The sequence below is a fragment of the Chiloscyllium punctatum genome, chromosome 8, assembly GCF_047496795.1.
Source record: "Chiloscyllium punctatum isolate Juve2018m chromosome 8, sChiPun1.3, whole genome shotgun sequence".
NCBI lineage: Eukaryota > Metazoa > Chordata > Chondrichthyes > Orectolobiformes > Hemiscylliidae > Chiloscyllium > Chiloscyllium punctatum.
The window spans coordinates 76,133,098-76,157,428 of record NC_092746.1 but is presented as its reverse complement, the minus strand read 5'-3'; the positions used below and the strand labels follow the sequence as shown (position 1 = coordinate 76,157,428).

At 42.6% G+C, this 24,331-nt stretch overlaps 1 long non-coding RNA gene across 1 annotated transcript in view; it reads left to right on the top strand.

Annotated features, from left to right (window-relative positions):
- The window catches only part of LOC140480662 (uncharacterized), a 35,865-nt gene extending 13,294 nt beyond the window's left edge, over positions 1–22,571 (top strand). The window contains exon 2 of the long non-coding RNA XR_011961375.1: positions 21,268–22,571. This is a non-coding gene — a long non-coding RNA (uncharacterized lncRNA). The remainder of the gene's footprint in view (positions 1–21,267) is intronic.
- The last annotated feature ends 1,760 nt before the right edge of the window (positions 22,572–24,331 follow it).

Genomic DNA, 24,331 nt, shown 5'->3' with positions numbered 1-24,331 from the left:
AACCTGAGCTACAAATCTTCTCAAAACTAGCTCCCCCACAGCTTTTTGAGTAGCGTTCTGATCACTCAGTGTGCGCTGTGCCTCTTCGTACACTCTAGCACACTGAGTCTGAAACTGCCCCCAGCGTACCATGTTCACCTGGTTCTTCTGCTCCTGATCTGCTGCTTTGACTGTTACTTTCTCCAGTTCTTGCTTCATTTCCTCCAGCTGCTTCTTTGGCTTCACCTTCTCCCTTTCTCTACCTCTCAGTTGTTCTATGCAGCTGTAGCCTTGCAGAGTTTAAGGCATGATACCCTTCATTTTTCCGTGCTGCCTCCCTGCAGTTTTGTCCTACGGTCACGGATCTGATATTTACTCACTGCATTGGTCAACCCACCCACTTATTATTGATGTACTTCCTTAGAACTTCGTCCCACTCTGGGCACTGTCCCATTTCTCCAATTGCTTGCTTTCAATTTACTGCTCTCGCTGTTTTTGTCTTTTAGATCACTGACCCTATATTAGCTGCTTTTTTGCTTCTTTGTGACCCTGGGTCCACAATCCAATTGAGTGATCTCAATTGAATGGGTCTGTGGGCTGAAAAATGGCAGATGGAGTTCAATCTGGATAAATGTGAGGTGTTACATTTTGACAAAACAAACAATGTTTTGGCCAATGTTTTGGATTATACAATTAATGGGGGGCCATGGGTAGTGTTGTAGAACAGAGGGACCTAGGAGTGCAGGTACATAGTTCTTGGCGTGGATTAATTGGACTAACTCTATGAATCTCTCTTACCTCATAGATTCCAGACCCTGCTCTGGCTTCTTCTATATTCTTGTTGGTCCCCAAACCCAATATCTGGCTTTTCACGACCTCATTGGTCCATTATTTAGCTTCTTTGTCTCTGCTTTCTCCAGACCCCCCGACCCTGTACTCGCCTATGCTTGATTTCCTTTACAGTAGGTTCCTGACCCTGTATGAACTCTGGCTGTTTATACTCTTCAATTACAAACAATTGGATTATGGCCCAATCACTTATCAGAAACCTTCACCCTCTTTCACCCACTTGAATTCTAGCGGTCATATGGGGCAGCTGCCCTCTTAAATCAGGCTCTAGCTGGATGCCCGCGAGTTCAAGACAAAAGTTTATTGCACAAGGTAGAAGCTTGTGGTATTGCGGGTAATGTATTAGCACGGATTAAAAACTGGTTAACATAGAAAACAGATACTTTTCAGTTTGGAAAGACATAACTAGTGCAGCATCACAAGGATCAGTCCTAGGACCGCAATTATTTACTATTTCTGTTAATGACTTGGAGGAGGATGCAGAGTATATTGTTTCCAAATTGCGAATGCTACAGAAATAGGAGATAGGACTTGCTGTGATGAGGGCATAAGGATATAGAAAGGTGGAGTGAATGAGCAAAATCTTGCAAATGGAGATCTATGTAGGAAAATGTGAGGTCATGCACTCTAATAGGAAGAGTCCAAAAGGAAGACTATTATTTAAATGGTGAGACTCCAAAACAGTGCAGCACAGAGGGATCTGGGTGTTTTTGAGCAAGAAACAAAAAGTTAACATGCAGGTGCAGCAAGTAATTAAGAAGGCAAATAGAATGTTGGGCCTTATTGCTGGACAGTTGGATTTTAAAAAATAGGAAAGTCTTGTAACAACTGGACCAAGTGTTAGTGAGGTCACATCTGGAGTACTGAGCAGAGTTCTAGAATTAGAATTAGAATTAGGTTATATTGTCATGTGTACTCAAGTACAGGGATACAGGAGGACAGTGAAAAGTGTACACAGTCACCATTCTTGGGGCCATCTTAGTTACAGAGGTATCTGGGTACAAAATCTTAGTTATGAAGTAGGAAAATAAGAAATAAAGTTACAAGTTCAGCAACATAGTCCTTGTTAAGTGCTTTGTCCCACAAGGGCTTGATCTCCTCCGTGTTGGGCTTCTCTACTGCAATGGGCTCCCTCTCCCAGTGCTGCCTCAGTCTCTATATTTAAGAAAGAATGAACTGGTATAGGAAGCTGTTAAAAAGTGGTTCATTAGGCTGAGTCTTGGACTAAGAAGGGGTTGACTTATCAAGAACAGTTAAACAGATTAGGCCTTTATTTATTAGAGATTAGAAACATAGGAGATTCTGAGGGGAATGACAGGATAGATGTTGGAAAGATATTCCCAGAAGTGGGGAAATTTTGAACTGAGAACATAGTAGCAGAATAAGTGGACATTCATTTAAAACAACGATGCAAAGAAATGTTTTCTCGCATTGGGTACTGAATGTCTAGAACATAGAGTCAACAGAGTTTGTGGAGGCTAGATCACTGAAAATATTTGAAGAGGGGGAAGTATGTTTTTGAAATATGGAGGAGTTGGGGGCTATGAGGAATTGGTCTGCAAGAGGAGTTGAAACCTGGAGCAGCTCAGCCATGTTCTTACAGAATGACAGGGCAGGCTTGTGGAGCCGAATATCCTACATCTGCTCCTATTTCTTCTGTTAAATATAGAGACTGAGGCAGCACTGGGAGAGGGAACCCATTGCAGCATGGAGGAGATCAAAGCCCTTGTAGGACTAAGTACTTAATAAGGACACTGCAATCAAGAAGAAAAAAAAATGTGATCATTTCAAAATTGCCATGCAGTATTTAGAAGTAAGTGCTTTTAGAACTTTTAGGGTCAAAAGATAACACTTCATTGAAATCTATAAGGAAAGGAATAATTTCTATTGTAGCTGACAATGTTTATGCCACTAGTTTCCTGGAAATAATTGATATTAATTCACTGATTCCTACCTGAAGTAGGCTAAGTGTTACTTTCAGTCAAGATTACAGTAGTACTGGAAAAGCACAGCAGGTCAGGCAGCATCCGAGGAGCAGGAATATCGATGTTCGGGCAAAGGCCCTTCATTAGGAGTCCCATCAGGTGTCATCAGATGTCACTTTCACCAAGTTTCATGGAAGCTTTCACTCTGCAAGACCTAATGGGTTTTCTTGTGAGACCAAGTGAGGGAAGATACTGCATGCAATAATGAGAGATATAGAGAAGGGGTTTTGGTTGGAGATGGGTATAGTACAGATTACCACCACACCCCTATAGCTTCCATGCTGACCTGATTCTCCCATCTCGCCATTGGCAGCTGTCCTTGATGTCGTCAGGATATCCTGAAATCCCTGGCACTGATGTTGACTTTCAAAGTCCATTCAAAAGTCAAGCACTCTCAGTCTTAAGCTAACCTGCTTGGTTGTGACACTTGTGTGGATGTGACAGGTAAGGGGAAATTGCAGACAGGGACCTGGAGGCTTGGTGGATGGGGTGGTACAGAGGAGGGCAATGCTCTTCACCCAGAACTGACACTGGAGGCCAAAACACCAAACCCTACCACTCTGGTTTGGGTTTGCCTCCTGGCCAGTACAGAGAAACAGGGAGCCATGTAGGAAGAAGGTCAGTGACCTCCTGTGCTCCACCAGGGTATGTGCCATCATTTTCTCTTCACCACCTGTCATTTACTCTATCTCTGTACTATACGCACCTCCAACCAAAACCCCTTCTCTACACCTCTCAATATTGCATGCAGTATCTTCCCTCACTTGATCTCATTTCCCCAAACTCCCCACTTAACTCTGTGCCCTCTGTGTTGCCTACTTAGGACTCTTCACCACTTTTACCCAGCACAAACAGCCATGCCACCCACTTTTGTCTCACTCAATCCCTCCCTTTCTGTCAATCGAAGAGCAAGTTAGAAAGAGCAAGAAAGGGTTGTATAGTGGAGACATTCAGTTCTTCACCCCCAGTGAGGAAAGAGTCCTGACTGTGAATGTCCCAAGCAGAGCTAACCTTCTGGATTGATATCGGAGTCTGTCATTGACTTTGTGAACCTTGCCGGTATCGTGTCGCTTGGCTTAGTTGACAGAGACTTAGACTTTGAGACGTGGCTCTTTGTTTGAGGCACGTGCAACATGTTTGACTCCTAAGCTGCTGGCATATGTTGCAGGTATGAGATTGTCAGTGTACCAAACCATTCAGCCACATGTCCATCCCCTTTACTGATGACAGCTGCCAACCGTGACAAGCTACTTGGTTTTATATCTGTGCTAAAAGACCAAACAATACTGTGAGCTTGGCTGAAGGGGCATACTCATAATGCAAAAGACCTATTAGTGAGGATCAAGGTTCAGCTGGTTTTCAATTAAGCTCCTCTTTCACTAAAACCCTTGAAATAACACTGCCTAAAACTAGCAACTACTGTTAGACTTCAGTTTAATGTAGATTCCAGTTTACTGCCAACAACAAACTACAAACTGAATGAGATTTGTATAAAATAAAGATTTAGAATTCCTTATACAACAGCTGCATGCATTCAGTCCTAGCCACAACTTTGTTTGGGGCAAAATCCTTTTTAGTAATTAGAACTTCTATCCATGCACCATGAATAATTAATTTTTGATGTGTAACACTGTAGTCAATGAGAATAGTAAATTGTATTGTGAACATCCCTGGTTTCGATGTGTTGCTAAAGAATATATACAGAGTATGCTGAGGTAAGGAAAACATTAATTTTATTTAAAAGATGAATAACGTGTGACTTGAACTTGCCACAAAGCTGCAAGAGAACAAGCATGATCATTGGACAAGTCAGAGATCTTGTTATGCAAAGAGGTCAAGGTCTGGTGGAGGGGTGAGAATTTGGGACCATTGTGGAATGTGAGTTAATGGTCATTGGATAATGGTAGATTGTAAAGGCTCATCAGGCAGGCATCTGGATCCAGGAAATAGATGTAAGTGAACTCAACTCCAAGTCTGTCATAGCTTTGATGAAGCTACAGGATTGTATTAAAATAAAGCCAAAAGAACTGTGAATGCTGGAGATCTGAAACAAAGACAGAAATTACTGGAGAAACTCAGCAGGTCTGGCAGCATTGTTGGATGAAAACAGAGTTAACGTTTCGACTCTGGTGACCCTTCATTCTAATGAAGAGTCACTGGCCTCGAAACGTTAACTCTGCTTTCTTCCCACAGATTTTGCCGGACCTGCTGAGTTTCACCAGCAATTTCTGTTTTTTTGCTCCGGGACTTCCTGGTGTAATCTGGCATAGAAGGGCTTCAGTTGAAAATCAGAATACCAGTGACGTATTAAAAATTACAACCATCTTCCTTTGAAAAGGTTCATAGACTCAACGGTTTCAGAGTGAGAATTGGGCAGATTATTGATTTGAAAACAGATTTTTAGCATATCAACCTTGAAACCCATTGTGTTTCTTTCGATTAAACCCCCTCTCCTCCCTGTCATCCTCCCAACCCAACCCCCACATAGTCTGAATAAAGATAGATTATTTTGCATTTTTTTTGTTGACACAGTGTTTTTGGAGAGTATTTCAATTTAGCGTGTCTCTTGGCAAGATTTTATTATTTTCTCTGATGGCACCAGACTTTCAATGTTGCATAAGTTTTACCTCAGGGACGGAGGGATGTTTCAACCACAATGTTGTTTAAGGCTGTCTTGGCAATCATCTTGAATTTCTTAGAGAATACTGTGCTTGACAAATCTCAGTACTGGATGGATGCAGAATACTGGAAAGAAACAAAACCCCAATCGCAGGCTGATAATTGACTCACTCATTTCAATGCTCTCTGTGTACCAAAGAATGTGTTGCATGATAATATTTGCTTGTGTAAAGCTATTTTGTAAGGCAGGACATTTTCTTGCACAGTTAAACTGAAATAGACATAATCTCCCTCTCGCAGTTTTAGAATGTCTATAACTAGTGTTATAATAAGTCTTGATTATGATAGCAGTTCTCCCACATAATTTCCTGTCCACCACACTAAAAAATGTCTTTTTGGCTGTTTTCCCTGTCTGTCCTCTTCATGTACATAATTGAGAACACAGCAAATAGTTTTCTGTATTTTGCTTAGGATTGTCTTCACTCATGTGCACCAGATACAATGTGGCATGATGCGATAATTTTAATTGCAAATCTATACTTCCTCCCCTTACAGCATATGTGGTAAGCTCTTGTGAGGACTCATTCTTAGCAAGAACATGCAGTTCAGCCAGGATTAAATGGCAGTATGCAACAGATTTAAGGGGCAAATAAGCTACTGCCGTTACTATGACTGAATTATATGCTGTGACAATACTTCTTGCAACCCAATATACATTTCAGGTTAAGTTCCAGCCCTTGGCTCCTTTACTCTGTTTTAATGTTTCAGGCTCTTTAATTAGGACAAGGCAGGACTTCTGTCCATTTTGAAGAGGAAGTTCCACCTCATCAATTTTCTGACCAATTAGAGGATAGCTGCTCTGTGCCACACTAGGTCATTGGCGACTGCCGGTGCTGTCTAAGGAACCTTAGTGAGCAGTTCCGGTGCATTTGGAGATGGTACACTCTGCTGTCACTGTATATATGTGGAGAAGGGAATGTTAAAGTTTGTGGTTGAGGTGCTAATCAAGCCAACTGCTTTCATGTTAATGCTGTTGAATTTCTTGAGTTGCTGTTGGAACCATGCTCATTCAGATCCATGGAGCATACTCCATCACATTCCTGACTTGTCATAATCTGAAGAAGAGTCATTGGACTCGAAATATTGACTCTGTTCCTCTCTCCATTGATGCTGCCAGACCTGCTGTGTTTCTCTAGCACTTGCTGTTTCTCTTACACTGTTTGACTCGTGCCTTATAGATGGTGAACAGGCATTGAGGAGTTAGGAGGTAAGTTATTCGCCACAAAGTTCCCAGCATTTGTCCTGTTCGTGCAGCCACAGTATTTATATAAATGTCCAATCTCTAGCATGTTTATTCCATGTGGATTCAGGAATGGTAGTATTACTGAATGTCAAGGGAAAAGGGTTGGATTCTTCTTTAATGGAAATGGTCATTGGCTGGTACTTGTGTGCTACAAGTAATACCTTCCATTCATCAGCTCAAACCTGAATGTTGTCAATGTCTTGTTGCATTTGGAAGTGGACTACTTTAGTATATGAAGAGTCATGAATGGTGCTGAACATTGTGCAATCATTGGCAAACATTTCCATTTCTGACATCATGATAGAGGGAAAGTCATCGATGAAGCAGCTGAAGGTGATTGGGTCCTGGATACTACCATGAGGGACTCCTGCATGTCAGGAGTCCCATGTGGAGCTGAGATGACTGACCTCCAACAGCTACAACTACCTTCCTATGTGCCAGGTATGACTCCAACCAATGGAGAGTTTTCCCATGATCCCATTCACTCCAGTTTTGCTCAGGCACGCAGATGCTACACATTATAAAATGATGCAACGACTTTAATGGAAAATAACTGTGAGGGGAGTTGAGGTGGGGGTTGATGGGGGCTTTATTAGCAGAACCATTCCTTACCTATCTTTGATCTGAAACTTCATGTGGTCCGTAGTCAATATTGTGGATTCCCAAGAACTTACTCCCAATTGTATCCCATGACGGTGCTAAGTCTCTTGGTCGAACAGGACATACCCAAAAATGATGCTGGTGATGTCTTCTGTGTTAATTGTTAGCTTTGATTCTATGAGAATGACTATGTCAGACAGTTGCTTGACCAGTCTGTGGATCTGCTTGCAATTTTGGACAGGCTCCTGGGTGCTGGTAAGGAGGACTGTGTAAGGTCTTCGGGCTGTGTGTCTCTTTTGGTGGTTGGTTGATGCCTGTTGGTCCATCTGGTTTCATTCCTTATATGGGATATTGTAGTAGTTAGTTTGTTAGGCCATTTCAGAGGCCCGTTGTGGGTCTGGAATCACATGTAGGCCAGACCAGGTGAAGATGGAAGTCTTCCCTTCTCCAAAAGACAATTGTCAAGCAGATGAGATTTTACAACAGTTGACAAAGGTTACATGATGGATTATATTTCTAGACTAAGCTAGTAGACTATCTATTTAATTTCAGGTTCATTAATTGAATTCACCTTTCACTATCTGCAGCGGTGGGATTCAAAACCATGTCCCCAGAACTTTCTAAAAACTGGAACAACTGCAGATGCTAACAAATTAGAAATAAAAACATTAATTGCTGGAAAAGCTCAGCAGGTCTGGCAGCATCTGTGTACTGAGGACTCAGAGTTAACACTGAGTTCTGAGGAACGGTCACTTGACCCAAAATGTTAACTGATTTCTCTCCACATATGCTGCCAGACCTGCTGAGCTTTTCCAGCAATTTTTTGTTTTTGTGCCCCCAGAAATTTAACTTTGATCACTTGCTTACTAGTTGAGTGAAAACACCACTATGCAAACAACCCCTGATTGTTTCAGAAATTTATACTGACCAATTCATGCTTTCCCATGTGCTTGGTAACTTCATCGTATATTGTGAACCCTAGTAGATTACTGAGACCAGAAGAATAACTGGCCCATAATTTCTCCTTATTTCAAAGAGGAAGTCACTTTGAGTGCTCTGGCATAACTTTCTTGCCAAACCAATTGTTGAAATCTTTAGTTACAGTCTCTATTATATCTCTCTGGTGACAGTTACTAAAGTCATAAAAATGCTATTTTTACTGGCACAGATTTGTCCAGATTCAGTTTCTTGATATCCACTGAAAAGATTGTTTAAAATAAATTATTGTCACTAAAACTTGAGGCAGTTAAGGCATTATATGAGAGATGAAATGCATCCAAAGGGAAATGGAGAGGAAATGACTTGTGGGGGCAGATATAACAATAGCTTTTTACAAGGGATTTCTTTTCCATAACATATCATTACAAAAAAGTAAGAAGTGGGTGCTTTGCTTTATGTATAAAGGAAATCATTACTACGGTCATGACGGAGGATGTTCAGTCACAGGGAAGTGTGAGAAAAATGGGGTTATTATTGTAGAGGACTTTAACTTTGCTAACATTAACTGGGAAAAAATGAGGACTGCAGATGGTAGAGATCAGAGTGCAAAAGTGTGGTGCTGGAAAAGCACAGCAGGTCAGGCAGCATCTGAGGCGCAGTAGTGTCGATGTTTTGGGCATAAGCCCTTCATCAAGAATGTTGGGAGGGAAGGGGGCAGAGAGATAAATAAAAGGGTGAGGGTGGGGCTGGTGGGAATGAAGCTGGGAAGGAGAGAGATTGATGCAGGTGATGAAAGTGATAGGTTGGAGGGGAAGGTGGAGCGGATATGTAGGAAGGAAGATGGACAGGTAAGACAGGTCATGAGGGTGGTGCCAAGTAGGATGGTTGAATATGGGTTGAGGATAAGGGAGGGGAAATGAGGGTACTGGTGAAATCGACATTGATGCTGTGTGGTTGGAGGTCCAAAGGCGGAAGATGAAGCATTTTTCCTCCAGGTGTTGGGAGGCTTGGATTTGGCAGTAGAGGAGGCCCAGGACTTGCATGTCCTTGGCAGAGTGGAGGGGGAGTTGAAGTGGTCAGCGACAGAGCGGTGGGGTTGTTTGGTGCGTGTGTCCCAGAGATGTTCTCTGAAATGTTCTGCAAGTTGGCGTCCTGTCTCCCCAGTGTAGAGGAGACCATATTGGAAGCAGTGGACACAGTAAATGAGCTGTTTGGATATGCAGGAAAATCTTTGCTGGATGTGAAAAGATCCTTATGGGGCCTTGGAGAGAGGTGATAGGTAGGTGTGGGTGCAGGTTTTACACCTCTTGCAGTGGCAAGGGAAGGTGCCAGGAGTGGAGGGTGGGGTGGTGGGGGCATGGACCTAACAAGGGGTCACAGAGAGAATGGTCTCTGCAGAATGAAGATAGGAGTAGGGAGGGAAATATGTCTCTGATGTGGTCTGATTCTAGGTGGCGGAAATGGTGGACGATGATATGTTGTATCTGACGGTTGGTGGGGTGGAAGGCAAGGACTGGGGGGGTGTCTATCCTTGTTGCGTTTGGAGGGGTGGGGTTAAAGGGTGATGGTGTGGCAAGTAGAGAAGATGCGCTGGAGGGTATTGTTGATCACATGGGAGGGGAAATTGCAGTCTTTGAAATAGGAGGCCATGTGGGATGTCCTGGAGTGGAATTGCTCCTCATGAACCTCCTCCCTTCCCCCCACCTCATCCCAGATTCAACCCTCCAACCCAGCACCACCCTCTTGAACTGTCCGACCAGTTCATCTTCCTTCCCACCTATACGCTCCACCCTCTCCTCCGACCTATCACCCTCCCACTTGCATCTACCTTTCGCCTTCCCAGCTACCTTTTCCCTAACCTCAACTCCACCCTCCTATTTATCTCTCAGCCTCTTTCACCACCCCACATTCCTGATGAAGGACATATGCCCAAAACGTCGATTCTCCTGCTTCTCAGATGCTGACTGACCTGCGTGCTTTTCCAGTGCTATACTTTTTGACTCTAACATTAACTGGGATCACCTTAGTGTGAAAGAATTGGATGGGTTAGAATTGTTAAAATGCATCCAGGAGAGCTTTTTGTGCCAGTTTGTAGATAGTCCGACTAAAGTTGGGGCAGAGCTAAACCTAATCCTCGGGAATGAAGCTGGTCAAGTGGTTGAAGTTTCAGCGGGCTAACATTTTGGAGATAGTGACCATAACTCTAAAAGTTTTGAAGTAATATTGGCAAGTGTTGGAGAAATTTGCCCAATAGGTTAGAGATCACAAAACACAGCTGAAGTGAAATTGACCAACAGTTTATTGCAAGCGATATCGCTGGAAGAGAAACTGTCGAGGCTGACACAGAACTGACAGTCTGCACAGGTAGATCAGAATTTCTCTTCCCAGAGTTGAGGCCGAGACCAGTTTTTATAATAGTGCTGCAAAATAAGGCTGATTAAGAAATGGAGAAAATATAATGTATCTGGAAATAGAGTAATCTAGTTGCAAGGATGCTAATTGAAAAACAAATGTCAGATGAATGTCCTGTTCCTTCACACAATGCAACATCGTGATGGTATTGATGGTTCCATTCCTCTTCACATGTAGGTGTTAATGTCTCCTCTGAGATGGTGAGGTGCTTCCATTGTCCTGTTCCTGGAGCATGTCCTTGCTGGTGTCTGTCTGACCTGCTCTTTGTGTGGCTTTGGTATTGCTGGGTTGTGAAACTGACCTTGGGGCTTTGAGATATTTGTAGTGCTCTGTCAAGCAAGCTTAAAGTGTATTCCCTTGTCTGCATGGGCTGTCTGATTTGGCTTGTGAGCCTGGTTGGGAATTCTAGGTGTTTTTGGTACAGTTTATCACATAAAACTACACAGTGATAAAACTACACAGTGATATCAGCAAGTTTCATCCCACCATCAAACTCACCATGGACTACTCTCTACTATCTGTCTCATTCTTGGCCACATGCATCTCCATCAAGGATGGATACCTCAGCACCACACTCTACCACAAACCCACAGACAACCTCACAATGCTACACTTCTCCAGCTTCCACCCAAAACATATTAAAATAGCCATCCCCTATGGACAAGTCCTATGCGTACACCGGATCTGCTCAGATGAGGAGGAATGTGACGGGCACTTGGAAGTACTCAAGGATGCCCTCATAAGAATTGAGTATGATGCTCAACTCATTGACCACTAGTTCCGACATGCCACAGCAAGGAACCATAATGACCTCCTCAGGAGACAGACATGTGCTGCAACCGACAGGGTACCCTTCATTGTCCAGTACTTCCCAGGAGCTGAAAAACTATGCCATGTTCTTCGCAGCCTGCAACACGTTATCAGTGGAGGATGAGAACCTCGCCAAGACCTTCCCCACACCTCCATTACTCACCATTAAACAACCACCAAACCTCAAACAGATCATTGTTCAAAGCAAACTGCCCGGCTTTCAGGACAACTCCATACAACCCTGTCACAGGAGGCACTGCAAGCCATGTCAGAGTGTGGATATGAATACTACCATTACGCGTGGGGACACCTCCCACCATGTATGTGGCAGGTACTCATGCGACTCAGCCAAAGTTGTCTATCTCATACGCTGCAGGCAAGGATGCCCTGAGGCATGGTACATTGGTGAATACGAGCAGAGGCCACGGCAATAGATGAATGGGCACCACACAACAATCAGCAGACAGGAGCGTTCCCTCCCAGTTAGGGAATACTTCAGTGGTCCAGGACATTTGACCTTCGGGTGACCATCTTCCAAGGCGGACTTTGGGACAGGCAGCAACGAAAAGTGGCTGAGCAGAGGCTGATAGCTAAGTTCAGTACCCATAGGAAGGGTCTCAACTGGGACCTTGGGTTCATGTCACATTACAGGTGATCACCATTGCACTATATACACAGAAAGACACTCCTACACACACACAGACATTCCTACACACACACACACACACACACACACACACAGGCACACCTATGCACAGACATGCACACAGACACTCACACACACTCCTACAGACACACACACTCCCACATGCACCCTCTCACAGACTTAGACCCCTTTACACTCACACACATATACACTCTCTCTCACAGACACTCACAAACCCCCACCCCAGACATACACGCACACTCCTACACCCCCACCCCAGACACACACTCCCACGCTCTCACATGCACCCTCTCACAGACTTAGACCCCTTTACACTCACACACACACGCATATACACTCTCTCTCTCACAGACACTCAGAACCCCCCACCTCAGACACACACACACACACAAAAACCCACATGCACATATACACATATACATTTTTGGGGTGAATTTGTACTTGCAAAGTTACATTGTACTTTGCTCAAAAACTGCATGAATCCATGTAAGACTCTGTTAACCCATTTTTTAGATTAGAATCAGTCTAAACATTATGGCACAGAAATTAGTACACAGGGGGCCAACACATTCAACATATTATCTGGCTGACACCAATTGTTAAAGTTAATCTGAGAAAGTAACTTTTCAAAAAAGTTTTCTGATTTACATATGAAAGAAATGAAACTATCATGGTCATTCTAACAGATGAGAGACTTAAAAAACAATCATGGTATTTTTCAATGTATAATTTCAGTCACATCATACTGTAAACGTTTGCATTAAATTCCGTGTCTTACAATTGTGTACGCCACAACCACCTGATGAAGGAGCAGCATTCTGAAAGCTAGTGCTTCCAAATAAACCTGGTGTTGTGTGATTTTTAATTTTGTATGCCCCAGTCCAACACTGGCATCTCCAAATCACTTTTGACCAGTAACACTAAGCCAGTGCAGTGAAAGCAGAAATTATAGGGTAATGTGTTCTATTCTTAGCGGCTGATACAAATGTCAGTTGATCAAAGTTATAAAATCTATGCTTAAGAAAGGAGCATTTTCTAATCTACAATGACTCAAGGTCAAGGACACACAGCTTAAATTTGTACTGTCTAACATTTTCAAGTATTATGAAATGCAAAAATATTGATTTTGGATTTGGCAGCATCCAATGACACACTTGGTGAATGAAAACTCTTGCAGTAATGCATGCAGTTCTATTTTACAAATCAGGAATTCCAGATGATTCAGGTAAAGGATTTTTAACAGTCTAGTTTGTCATTGGCAAGAAAGGGCTTTGCAGATTTAATGCATTAGTCTTTCCATAGACAACTGAAAAGATGCCAAAAAGATCTGGGAAGTTCTCCAAGGCCAACTTAAAGTAAGAATTAATTTCAGGATTAACAGATCCACCTCATGTCATACAGACTATAACCCTAAACCTTATTTAACCAGTTTGTTGGAGAGTGCTGCAACATAAGGCATGAGAGTGACTTTTCCAAAGAACTGACAGAGAAACCTGTGGTGTTAGATATCAGCTCCACACCAACTAAAACCATTAGGAAAGGTCTTTTAAGAAAGAGAAAGGGCCATAATATTGTCACATTATCGAGGATGGTGCAAGTATGAATCTATAGGGACAGGTCAACAACAGTTATGTGCATTACATTTCCCAACACCATTACCATGGTCAGCAAAGCACGCCAAACCACCTAAACATCAACTGTAATATATGCAGTTTGGTTGCCAGCTTTTGTAAAGCATGTGATACCAAAGGCATGCATGTGCAGGAAATTTAATTCCAAACGTTTAAGGCAGACTGCATGCAGACAGGTGGTGACCAACAAGAGAGTATATCAGCATAACACTGACAGCAAGGAGTATGTCAGGAAGGTGCACAAATTCATCAACAAAATGTAGAGTCAAGCAAACAAAAGGCAATTTTCAGATAATGACCAGGCATTCCATATTGTTAACCTCACGCACCATGTCAAAGATATAAGGCAATCTGTAGATTTTACATATAATAGTACACAACTAAAACTAAAGGCAACACCGTAGCTAGTATTAACTTATTACTACTACACATCCTGAAAGATATGGACTGCAGAAAATGGCATGCCATGGTACAACCTATAAGAGATTGTAGAATGGATTACTAATTTCACACATTGCCTGAAGTGCACTGAATTGCCAGTATACCAGCTGATCTTGGCTTCCTGAAAAGTTCTACCCAGTAGATATCAATGTTTTTCCGCTGGATGACCAGAATGTACAGGCCTTGGTATGATCATATGAGATTCAAATCACACATAGTGCTGTGGAACACTGACTCAATCGAATCAGTCAGTGATCTGCAAAGAAATGGCTTTGAAATATGATATCAACCAGGTACCAGAATGATTATATCTGAGACACACAGTCAATTACCCCAACAAAGACCAAGATACCTCCCCTTGATGTACATGTTGATGTTCTTTACAAAGTTGAAGATTATGTCAAAGTTGATGTGTTACACTTTGAGTCATAGTCATAGAGAGCTACAGCACAAAAAAAGGTCCTTTGACCCATCGAATAAAGGGAAATATGGAGTTATGAGGGAGGAGCTGGCCAAAGTTCAATGGTGCAATACCTTAGCAGGGATGACAGTGGAGGAACAATGGCGGATATTTCTGTGTATAATGCAGAACTTGCAGGATCAGTTCATTCCAAAATGGAAGAAAGATCCTAGGAGGAGGCATGGGGGGCCGTGGCTGATGAGGGAAATTAAGAAGCATATAAAGTTAAAAGAGAAATGTATAACATAACAAAGATAAGTGGGAAAATGGAGGACTGGGAAGCTTTTAAAGAACAACAGAGGATTACTAAGAAGGAAATACGCAGAAAAAAAATGAGGTACGAAGGTAAACTGGCCAATAATATAAAGGAGGATAGTAAAAGCTTTTTATAGGTATGTGAAAGGGAAAAAAATGGTGAAGACTAAAATTGGGCCCTTGAAGACAGAAATAGGGGAATATATTACGGGGAACAAAGAAATGGCAGAAGAGTTGAATTGGTACTTCAGATCTGTGTTCACTGGGGAAGACACAAGCAATCTCCCTGAGGTAACAGTGGCTGAAGGACCTGAACTTAAGGGAATTTATATTTGCCAGGAATTGGTGTTGGAGAGACTGTTAGGTCTGAAGGTTGTTAAGTCCCTGGGGCCTGATGGTCTACACCCCAGGGTACTGAAGGAGGTGGCTCGAGAAATCGTGGATGCATTGGTGATTATTTTCCAGAGTTCGATAGATTCAGGATCAGTTCCTGCGGATTGGAGGGTGGCTAATGTTATACCACTTTTTAAGAAAGGTGGGAGAGAGAAAGCAGGAAATTATAGACCAGTTAGTCTGACCTCAGTGGTGGGAAAGATGCTGGAGTCTATTATAAAGGATGACATTACGACACATCTGGATAGTAGTAACAGGATAGGTCAGAGTCAGCATGGATTTATGAAGGGGAAATCATGCTTGACTAATCTTCTGGAATTTTTTGATGATGTAACTCTGAAGATGGACGAGGGAGATCCAGTAGATGTGGTATACCTGGACTTCCAGAAAGCTTTTGATAAAGTCCCACATAGGAGGTTAGTGAGCAAAATTAGGGCGCATGGTATTGGGGGCAAAGTACTAACTTGGATTGAAAGTTGGTTGGCTGATAGGAAACAAAGAGTAGTGATAAGCGGCTCCATTTTGGAATGGCAGGCAGTGACCAGTGGGGTAGCGCAGGGATCAGTACTAGGACCACAGCTTTTTACAATATATGTTAATGATATAGAAGATGGTATTAGCAATAACATTAGCAAACTTGCTGATCATACTAAGCTGGGTGGCAGGGTGACATGTGATGAGGATGTTAGGAGATTACAGGGTGACCTGGACAAGTTAGGTGAGTGGTCAGATGCATGGCAGATGCAGTTTAATGTGGATAAATGTATGGTTATCCACTTTGGTGGCAAGAACAGGAAGGCAGATTACTACCTAAATGGAATCAATTTAGGTAAAGGGGCAGTACAGAGAGATCTGGGTGTTCTTGTCCACCAGTCAATGAAGACAAGCATGCAGGTACAGCAGGTCGTGAAGAAGGCTAATAGCATGCTGGCCTTCATAACAAGAGGAATTGAGTACAGAAGCAAAGAGGTTCTTCTGCAGCTATACAGGGCCCTGGTGAGACCACACCTGGAGTACTGTGTGTAGATTAGATTACTTACAGTGTGGAAACAGGCCCTTCAGCCCAACAAGTCCACACCGCCCCACCAAAGCGCAACCCACCCATACCCCTACATCTACCCCTTACCTAACACTACGGGCAATTTAGCATGGCCAATTCACCTGACCTGCACATCTTTGGACTGTGGGAGGAAACCGGAGCACCTGGAGGAAACCCATGCAGACACGGGGAGAATGTGCAAACTCCACACAGTCAGTCGCCTGAGGCAGGAATTGAACCCAGGTCTCTGGCGCTGTGAGGCAGCAGTGCTAACCACTATGCCACCGTGCCGCGTGTAGTTCTGGTCTCCAAATTTGAGGAAAGACATTCTGGCTATTGAGGGAGTGCAGCATAAGTTCCCGAGGTCAATTCCTGGAATGGCGGGACTACCTTACGCTGAAAGACTGGAGCGACTGGGCTTGTATACTCTTGAGTTTAGAAGACTGAGAGGGGATCTGATTGAGACATATAAGATCATTAAAGGTTTGGACACTCTGGCAGCAGGAAACATGTTTCTGCTGATGGGCGAGTGTCGAACCAGAGGACACAGCTTAAAAATATGGGGTAGACCATTTAGGACAGAGATGAGGAGAAACTTCTTCACCCAGAGAGTGGTGGCTGTGTGAAATGCTCTTCCCCAGAGGGCAGTTGGAGGCCCAGTCTCTGGATTCATTTAAGAAAGAGTTAGATAGAGCTCTCAAGGATAGTAGAATCAAGGGTTATGGAGATAAGGCAGGAACAGGATACTGATTAAGGATGATCAGCCATGATCATATTGAATGGTGGTGCAGGCTTGAAGGGCAGAATGGCCTACTCCTGCACCGATTGTCTATTGAATCTGCGCTGGTCAAAACAACCACTTAGCTATTCTAATACCATTTTCCAGCACATGGCCCATGGCCTTGAGGAATGTAATGTTTATATATAATCGTTGTTATAAATGTCTTTGGATTCTTTAATATCATGATAGCTATGCCCAGTTTCTTAGATTACAGGAGATAATGTAATCATTGCTGCATTAAGCAGAATCCCATGATGAAGGCAAACTCACACCACTGCATTTAATAAAGCTCCAACGTATTATGTATCTATTCTGACTGCAGGCCAAAATCATTGAAGTAAAGTAAAAAAGCCCCACATCAATTTTTGCTTAAGTGTAATGCCGAGATTTAAACGCCTAAGGCTAATCATCTCAATATTGTTAAAGAATAAAATCTGGATTTACTGAAAAACCTGTTGTTTTCTGAAAAAGAAATGTTCCTTGGCAGTAAATTAACTGAAGTCCTATATAAATTAGTATTAATATAATCCATGTTCTGCTGGTTTTGACTGTCACTTATTAAGTTGGATTTACTACCTGTGTGGTTTGCTTTGCCTGTGGTTGATGTGTCATATCATTGCTTACAGAAGAACAACATACAGTGTGTAGTTTTAGCTCAAGCACTTTACAAGGGATAACTGGATGGGAAAAAGGAGGGAGAAGCAAAAGTGAAGCAGAGAAGAATGGGGAGGAGATGGGAAAAATGAGAAGGGGAAGATGGAAGAAGGGCTCCACAAGTAAACCTCCAAAGTTTTGCACTACAATCAGGAGGAACACCATTGAATTTTACTCGCTATGTATCATATCCTGCACATAGAACATAGACCATTACAGCAAAGTAGAGGCCCTTCGGCTCTTGGTGCTGCGCTGTCCTGTGAAACCAATCTAAAGCCCGTCTAACCTACACGATTCCATTCTCATCCATATGCCTATCCAATGACCATTTAAATGCACTGAAAGTTGGTGAGTCCACAACTGTTGCAGGCAGTGGGTTGCGTGCCCCTACGACTCTCTGAGTAAAGAAACTACCTCTGACATTGGACCTATATCTGTCACAACTCAATTTGAAGCCATGCCCCCTTGTGCTATCCATCACCATCCTAGGAAAAAGGCTCGCATAGTTCACCCTTTCAAACCTTCTCATTATTTTATATGTCTCAATTCAGTCACCTCTCAACCTTCTTCTCTCTAATGAAACAGCCTCAAGTTCCTCAACTTTTCCTTGTAAGACCATTCCTCCATACCAGGCAACATCCTAGTAAATCTCCTCTGAACCCTTTCCAAAGCTTCTACATCCTTCCTATAATGCGGTGACCAGTGCTGCACGCAATACCCCAAGTGCAGCTGCACCAGAGTTTCGTACAGCTGCAGCATGACCTCATGGATCCAAACCTTGATCCCTCTACCAATAAAAGCTAACACACCTTCTTGATAGCCCTATCAACCTGGGTGGCAACTTTGAGGGATCTATGTACATGGACACCAAGATCTCTCTGCTCATCTACACTACCAAGAATCTTACCATTAACCCAGTACTCTGTATTCCTGTTACTCCTTCCAAAATGAATCACTTCATACTTTTCTGCATTAAAGTTCATTTGCCACTTCTCAGCCCAGTTCTGCAGCTTATCCAGGTCCCACCGTAACCTACACCATCCTTCAGCATAATCCACAACTGTACCGAGTGTCATCCACAAATTTACTTAGCCATCCTTCTATGCCCTCACCCAGGTCTTTTATAAAAGTGACAAACAGCAGTTGACCCAAAACAGATTCTTGCGGTACAGCACTACTAACTGAATTCCAGGATGAACATTACCCATCAACCACCACCCTCTGTCTTCTTTCAGCTAACTGATTTCTGATCCAAATCAATAAATTGCTCTCAATCCCATGCCTCTGTATTTTGTCCAGTAGCCTACCACGGGGAACCTTATCAAATGCCTTACTGAAATCCATATATGCCACATTAATGGCATTACCCTCTGGTCACCTTCTCAAAGAACTCAATAAGGTTTGTGAGGCAAGCATTACCCTTCACAAAACCGTGTTGACTATCCCTAATCCACTCATTCCTTTTGAGTTGCCTCTACATCCATTTTAGAATAAGGGAATAATATTTGCTATCCTTTCGTCTTCTGGTACTATTCACATAGACAATGTCAACATAAAGATCAAAGCCAAAGGCTCAGCAATCTTCTCCCTGGCTTTCCAGAGAACCCTAGGATAAATCCCAGGGGATTTATATATTTTCATACTTTTTAGAATTGCTTACACCTCCTCCTTGTGAACCTCAATCCCATCTGGTCTAGTCATCTGTTTCTCAGTATTCTCCTCGACAACGTTTTTTTGACATTCGACAAAATTCTTTTTCCAACGTGAATACTGATGAAAGATACTTATGTAGCACTTTCCCTATCTTCTCTGACTCCATGCACAACTTCCCACTAGTGTGCTTGACAAGGTGACCTCTCCTTTCCTGTTTCTAACCTCAGCTCATACTACCTCAGCTGATGCATACTCAGATGACCTTTCTGCAGCTGTAATGCTGTCCTTGACTAACAATGCCATAGCCCCACCTCTTTTACCATCTTCTCTGTTCTTCCTGAAACATCTAGATCCTGGAACCTCCAACAACTGTTCCTGTCCCTGCTCTACCCATGTCTCTGAAATGGCCACAATATTGAAATCCCAGGTACCGACCCATGCTGCAAGTTCACCCACCTTATTCCAGATGCTCCTGGTGTTGAAATTGACACACTTCAAATCAACTTCGTGCTTGTCGGTGCCCTCTTGTGACTCTGAAACCTTGTTTCGGACCTCCCTACTCCCAACCTTCTCCAAACACGAACTACACTTTAGGTTCACATGCTCCTGCTGAATTAATTTAAACCCACATGAATAGCATTAGCAAATCTCCCCCCCCCCCAGGATATTGATACCCCTCTGGTTCGGGTGTAGACCATCCTATTTGTAGAGGTCCTACTTACCCCAGGATGAGCTCCAATTATCCAGGAATCCAAAACTCTCCCTCCTGCACCATCCCTGTAGCCACATGTTCAACTCCTCTCTCTCCCTATTCCTTGCCTTGCTAGCATGTGGCATGGGCAACAAACCAGAGACAACAACTCTGTTTGTTCTAGCTCTAGGCTTCCATCCTAGCTCCCTGAATTTCTGTTTGAAATCCCCATCTCTGTTCCTAACTATGTCGTTGGTGCCATTGTGTTCCACGACTTGGGGCTGCTTCCCCTCCCCAGAAAGGATCCCAAAAACATGATCAGAGACATCATGAACCCTGGCACCTGGGAGGCAACATACCAACCATGAGTGTCTCTCATTCCCACAGAACCTCCTGTCTGTCCCTAACTATGGAGTCCCCAATGACCAATGCTCTGCTCCTCTTTCCCCTTCCCTTCTGAACAACAGGGATAGACTCTGTGCCAGAGACTTGTTTCCCATTGCTTACCCCTGGTAAGTTGTCCCCCCCAACAATATCCAAAACGGCCACAGGGGATCCCTTCACCGCCTGCCGGTTCCCTTCCCATCCCCTACCTTCTTCTTGTATCTGAGGTGTGACTACCTCCCTGTATCCTTGTAACTCGTCTCACTAACCCCCTCCACCTCCCGAATGATCCGAAGTTCATCCAGCCCCTGCTCCGGTTCCCTAATGTGGTTTTCAAGGAGCTGGAGTTGCGTGCGCTTTCCAAAGATGCAGTCAGCAGGGACACTACTCGTGACCCTTCCCTCCCACATTCTGCAGGAGGAACATTCAACTGCTCCAACCTCCATTCCCACTATTCTAAATTCCCAACAAGCCTAATGAAAACTAAAAGACAGAAGTGAAAAAGACTAGTCATTTTATCAATCCGGTGCACAGGAGTTTTTTGTTGGTTAGAGGAGGAGGATGGCTGGGAGACACTGCCCGAGAGGGGTTTCGGTTAAAGCAACCACCCAAATATAAAGCCTCACATACCCAGCAGTCCCGTGTCTGCCCCTGCTCTGCCTATACACGAGATAAGTTTTTAAACTGTACTCTGACCTGAATTTTGTTTCTTTTCTTGATAGAGGGAAGGCCATTGATGGACTGGTTGAAGACAGTTTGTCCTAGACAGAAGCCCTGAGAAACTCCTGTGGCAATGTCCTACGGCTAAGGTTATTGGACTCCATCAAGCGTAACCATTTTCCTTTGATCCTCTGCAGTGTTTTCTCTTTTATCTGCATGGACTTCAGTTTTTTTTAGGACTACTCGTTGTATTACTCAGTTATAGGGCATTTAGACATTCATCAGTTCATGTGCTGGTCTAAGGGAGGCCAACAGCCTGAGAGGGTGGATGGCCTAGTCATATTATCACTAGGCTATTAAACTGGCGACCCAAGTAAGTTTTGGGGATCTGAGTTCAAATACTGTTATGGCTGCTGGTGGAATTTGGATTCAATAAAAACATAGAATTAAAAGTCTAATGATGAGCATGAAACCATTGTCAAATGTCAGGAAAAACCCATCTGGTTCACTAATGTCCTTTTGGGAAGGAAACTGCCATCCTTGCCTGGCCTACATGTGACTCTAGATCCACAGCAATGTGGTTGACTCTTAACTGCCCTCTGGGCAATTAGGGATGGGCAATGAAAGCTGACCTAGCCAATGATGCCCTCATTGTGTGGATGAATGAAAGAAACTCTAATCTGTTTCAGCATTGGTGATTAGAGGCAGAATTTTTGTTGGATATTAAAGGATGGTTACCATTTCTGTGTGAAATTAAATATTTTATGTTCATTTCCATAACGTCATTCATCTTTGCTGTTGTCTCAGCTTAACCTACAGCCAAACTTTCATTCATGCCTTTGTTCAACTCTTCCAAGACATTCCTGTCCAGACTCCTATGTCTGCCTTCCACAAATTTGAAATAATCCAAAACTTTGTTGCCGATAGCTTAACTTATAGCTAGACCCGTTCCTATGTCAATCCTGTATCTGCGCTTGCTGACCTTCATTGACTCTCAGTCAACCAACGCCTTAGTTTTAAAATTCTCTTCCTTATTTCAAATCCCTTCACAGCTTCACCTTTCACTATCTGTGTAATATCCTCCAGCTGTGCCCCTTACCTCTTTTGCATTCCTCTTCCCAATACTGTCGAATTAACCAGACCCCAAAATCTGGAATGCCCGTCCTAACCTTTCTACCTCACTATCCCCCTGTAAGACACTTTTTAAAACCTATTTCTTTAATTATATTTTTGGTGGGCTGATATCATTTCATGTGGTTGGGAGTCATACTTTGTTTTGTAATGTAACTGTTAAATGTGATGTGATGTTGCATCACATTAAAGGCACTTCTGAATAAAGATGTTGTTGTCCAAATATCCACCCGTAGTGATGTGGTAACAATTAATTGACTTATATTTCTAGATCCTGTGGAATCTTCTTATCAAAGAATAACAAAATAATGAACAATATAATTGCGATAATATGTTTGCTTCAACTGCTACCATTCATTTTGAGCATGCAATTATCATTCTTATCATTTTTGCCTGTCAAAATCAGAAAGTGAAATAATAATTTCCAAGAATGAGATTGTTAACCAAATAAATACTTGAGGCAGAGAAATTCAGTAACAAGATCTTATGACAATGTGACATCGAAAATATTCATCGCATTGTCCAAGCACACTTTCCAAGCTTGAAGGCATAATAAATTATGTCAATTCTTGAAGTGTAACAAATAATTGAGGTTGCATTTTCATTTTCATGACCGAGAAATCTACCAGAATCACATGTTTTCCGTGTAGTCCTGCAATAAGCTGAGAAATAGTTCCCTTTGCCTGTGCAAATGTGAATCATTCTGTAATAATGAGTGGCTTCGGGCTGAGATGGTCTCTCCATTATGACAAGCTGGGCAGGAACAATTTGATTCTGTAGTCTAGCAGATACAAAACAAAACTGCACTGAAGTTGAGAGAAATGGGAATGAAATCTTTTACATACTAGATCCAGCATAAGGCCATTTGATAATTTTTGATTTTTTCCAACTAATAAACATGTTCCACTGGCAGGTTGGTGCATTCTTTAATTCAGTCTTTTTAACAAGCTTCACGTAACTTTTTCACCACTATAATCGCCAAAGAAATGTTCTAATTGTTGTGGTTCTATTTAGTAAATTTTACTTGCAGAGTTTCCAGAACGTTTCTGTCAACAAATGACAATTAAGCAGCATGTGTATAATTATTAAAACATGCATTTTCCATTAGAGGCTGTCTAGAGTTTAGTTAACGAGATGTAAGTGCCAGATGTATCTTAGCACAGCTATACTCAAATGAAGGGTCAGTGGTTGCCAGCATTGTTTCGTGTATTCAAGACTACATGACCTTGCTCTTCACCAGTCTTCTCTCCTGTATCCTGATTTGCTAATTCCCAAGCGAATAATTGAAACATTAGCTCGGTCTGCTTGAGCAATCTTTTAGCTTCATCTGCTACTTAGTGGATCTTTTATGAGGAAAATAATGGGTGATGTAGAGATTGAAGATTGACAAAGAGCATTAAATTAAGAAAGAAATGTTCTTACCCATTTACCAAAGCTGCAGACAATCCGAAATTTCCATTACCTACCAGAGTATGCAGATACTGATATTAGTGAGGTAGGTGCTTTTGCCACTGGTCACCTTTCTCTATTTCGAGAAACTCCCTTCAACTACTACTCTCTGTCTCCTGTTGCTCAACCAATTCTTTATCCACCTAGCTAGAACAGCCTGCACACCATGTGACTACACTTTCTCCATTAGTTTACCATGGGAAACCTTATCAAACACCTTACTAAAGTCCATATATATGACATCAACAGCCCTTCCTTCATCTATCAACTTGGTCATTTTCTCAAAGAACTCTATTAAGCTGGTAAGGCACGATCTCCCCTGCACAAAACCATGTTGCCTATAAATGATAAGCCTATTCTCTTCCAAATATAAATAGATTCTATCCCTCAGTACCTTCTCCAACAACATTTCCAACTGATGTCAGGCTCACAAGTCTGTAGTTACCTGGAATTTCCCTACTACCCTTCTTGTACAGGGGGGCAACATTAGCAACTCTTGAGATCTCCGGAATTTCACCTGTGTTTAAGGATGCCGCAAAGATATTT